The 4,018-nt window shown below is 38.4% G+C and overlaps 1 non-coding gene across 1 annotated transcript; it reads left to right on the forward strand.

The window, feature by feature from the left end:
• The first annotated feature begins 768 nt into the window (after positions 1 to 768).
• Positions 769 to 841, forward strand: Trnar-ucu (transfer RNA arginine (anticodon UCU)). The gene has a single exon. It is a non-coding gene; the product is annotated as a tRNA-Arg (tRNA).
• The last annotated feature ends 3,177 nt before the right edge of the window (positions 842 to 4,018 follow it).

The following is a 4,018-nucleotide window of genomic DNA, read 5'->3' on the forward strand; positions in this document are numbered from 1 at the left end:
ATATGTGTGTCATTTTTTTCATGTATCCGATTTTTGTCAACCAATTCTACTCATGTTTGTTATCTTTAATAGAGATTTTCTTCCGGAGCAATTCAACTTTTGAAGCAAGAAGTTCGTTTTCCAGCTCTTGTATTTCCCAATCGTAGAAATCAGGTTTCCTATTGGAAACTATTTCTGGGAGTTTCCGGGATTCCTAATAGCAGCCATCTTGAGGATCTAATAATTGAAATCGAATCTCATCTCATCTCATTTGCGTGACCAGTTCCACGGAAATAGATTGCGAATGATTCATGTTTTTCATGTTTTTCTGTAGTTTGTTCTGTTTACTTCATTCCATCCCGTCTAGCCAACTTCGAGTTTTCCTATGGAAAAACATCGTGATGAAGCTGTCTATTTCCGCGCATATGAAACGTATTTGCTATGATAAGCACAAACGACGTTACTTTGTACTATCCCTCGTGCAGTTCCAAAACTCCCATATCAAGATGATGATGTTTGTTATCGGAGAACATGGAAATTGAAAATCCTCTTCATGGAAACATCGAAACTATCGGCTACATGAGTTGGAAAAGTGTCACCATAATCTTCGACCAGTATTCGATGTGTCTGGTGAGCTGATACTAGAAGAAATAATTCACGTTAAATTTATGTACTCGAAAATTAAATGCATCACAACATTGCAAACAGTATTTGATTTATTTATTCATTAGTGTTACAAATTGTTTATTGCATGAGGTAAGATTTGAAAGAAACAAGATCATAACACATGTCCCTTTGGCGCAGCGGATAGCGCGTTGGACTTCTAATCCAAAGGTCGTGGGTTCGATCCCCACAAGGGATGAGTGCATTTTTTTGTGCGTGTTCCTTTCATAGGAGACGAATGTGTTTTTTCAAAATCAAAATTTCCTATTGTTTCGAAGAAATTATCCGTTTTATTTTTACAATTGAACGATTCTACGTTAACTCATACCGGAGCGGTAATCACCCTCTTGTAATGCATTCAGCTATCGTAGCAAGAAAACATACTAATCTTACACTTCTTATAAATTATAACCTTAATATCTAATGAACCTGTTCACGAATCAATATGGAGCTCTTGTTATTAATAGATAATGGTACTCAATTAAACTAAATATTATTAGTGCGGAAAGATAACATAGTCACGATGCTGAGTAGCTACGATACCTCAAACACAGCAACTATAGTAAAAAGTAGAATTCTATTATAAATTACAATATGAATATGGGAGGAGTACGTAACTAGTAATTAGTATCTGTCTTAATTCTATCATATTTTCTGTATCAAACATTTATTCCATGTAACGGTGAAACATGTTATTTGCAAGTGGATGAAAAATCTTGCACAAGAATTGTGTCTGAAAATAATGATATTATCATGTCGAATTTTGGTAGAAGTACTGAAATTTCAAAGTAAAAAATAATTTTAAAGAGTAGATTAGAAGATCCTTCAATGAACAGCTCTGCGATTGGACCCATGAACGTGCGCTTAGTAAGAAAATGTGGATGTGATAACGAAAAATAAATTTTGGGCGGGACGAAGTTTGTCGGGTCTGCTAGTAATGTTATAAAAAATGTAATTTCGAAACAGTAAATTGTTTTATAATGATTTTTATCGATATTTTACTCGTTTAGCTTGAGTTGAGGCCGCGTGTGCAGTACAGGACGGACTCGATTATATTAGGCTGTCAAAAAAGTCCTGCGGTATTTTTTTTTAATTTTCATTTGTTCATAAAATTAGTTACAATCATCTGTTTTAAGTCACATATGCGCCGTTTTGTTCGATGACTTGTTCCCAACTAGATGCCAACTTCATAAAACTCGGTTAGCCAATTTTCACAGGCCTCTTTTGTGGCTAACTTCTGACTACCTAACTCGTTCGCCATGGACAAAAACAGGTGGTAGTCACTTGATGCAAGGTCCGGACTATACGGCGGATGCAAAAGAACCTCCCATCCGAGCTCCCGGAGCTTCTGGCGCGTCACCAAAGAAGTGTGTGGCCTGGCGTTGTCCTGATGGAAGACAATGCGGCCTCTGTTTATCAAAGATGGCCTCTTCTTCATGAGTTCTACCTTCAAGCGGTCCAGTTGTTGGCAGTACAGGTCCGAATTGAGCGTTTGGCCATAGGGAAGCAGCTCATAATAGATTATTCCTTTACAATCCCACCAAACACACAGCAGAACCTTCCTGGCCGTTAATTAGGGCTTGGCCACCGTCTGAGCCGCTTCAGCGGGCTTCGACCACGACCGTTTGCGCTTCACGTTGTCGTAAGTGACCCACTTTTCATCGCCAGTCACCATCCGCTTCAGAAACGGGTCGATTTTGTTGCGATTCAGCAGTGATTCACATGCGTCGATACGGTCAAAGATGTTTTTTTGCGTCAACGTGTGTGGCACCCATACATCGAGCTTCTTTGTGAATCCAAGCTTCTTCAAATGGTTAATAACGGTTTGATGACTTATCCCCAGCTCTTGACCGATGCTACGGCTGCTACTATGCCGGTCTTTCTCGGCTAATTCAGCGATTTTGTCGCAATTCTCGACGACAGGTCTTCCGGAGCGTGGCGCATCTTTGACGACCTCTACACCAGAACGAAAACGTTGAAACCATCGTTGTGCGGTGGAAATGGAAACTGTATCGGGTACATAAACTGCACAAATTTTATTGGCAGCTTGAGATGCATTTTTGCCTTTGTCATAGTAGTACTGTAAAATGTCGGATTTTCTCTTTATTTCGCTCCATATTTGCGACACTATAACTCACGAACGACTTAACTAAACAAACTGTCAAGGAATATTATAGCGCGCAAAAATACCTTTCCAACAAGCTATAGTATGACTCGATACAATGAATGACAACTAGAACTACGCGCTTACAACGACACCTCGCGGAAATACCGCAGGACTTTTTTGACAGCCTAATATGTGATTCGATTATATACAATTTTGGATTCGATTTTATACAGTTTGAATTTTTTTGCGTTTTAAAAATGACTTGTTTCAAGAAAAAACAAGAAGTGGGTTATATCTGTGATATAATCGCAAGGTAGACGTAGGACTACCGTTGGCTCGGTAATCATTTATTTGAAATTGCATCTGAATCAATTCTTAATGACTGAATGAATATTTTGAAAGATTGCTGAAAGTTTTCTTGTTAGTTTGTGGGTGGATGAGTATAAGTATGGAATTGTTATTAACATAAAATTCAACTCTTTCGAGCTTGTTGGTGGTCCCAACTAAATTTCAGATATTCTCACTAAAATTTACCATTATGATATAAAACTATCTTTTGACACAATTTTTGTATGATATTTTTTCGTTACTTGCAAGCAAAAGTATTTTTCATTTATATAGAGTACTAATTTGATTTGGGGAAAAAAATCATTCATGATTTTTGTTTTAAAAGTTTGTTCATTTCTTCTGCAAACTCCCCCATTTCGTAACACGAAGCTCAATGCCGTCAACGCGGATTGGATTGCATCACATGAATACCAAGTCGAATGCGTAAATGGGTGCGAATATTCCTTCGCTCGGACGCATTCACACGCAAACAATTTTTCATGACTGTTCCATGCGAAAGCAGAACAGAAACTGATGCGAGTAAAAGTACTCACGCCTTGCATTTGTCCGCTATGGTTTCCCTAACACTAATGCAAGCGAGCAAAAGAAATCACATGTATTCGCTATGACGGTTTCTCCAGGTGCCTAGATTTTGCGTCCGTGTTCGGGAACACATTGCGATTACCAATCATCATCGATGCTTTCAAAGCAATTTTTCAGCTATTGAAACGATTTTTTGGACCAATAGGTGACAATCATATAACTCGTTAACATTTTATCTTTCGGATGAAGTGATTATTATACCACTCCATTCAGCCATATTAACGATCAAAACCTTGCAGTCCAGCGTCACTCTCTCGTTATCGGAACTTTGAACTTACACCCCGGTACGGAAATGAAGGACGTAGTCCTACGTCAAAATGAAACCTTTGAACGTTAAGG

This window comes from Toxorhynchites rutilus, chromosome 3, assembly GCF_029784135.1.
Source record: "Toxorhynchites rutilus septentrionalis strain SRP chromosome 3, ASM2978413v1, whole genome shotgun sequence".
NCBI classification, from domain to species: domain Eukaryota; kingdom Metazoa; phylum Arthropoda; class Insecta; order Diptera; family Culicidae; genus Toxorhynchites; species Toxorhynchites rutilus.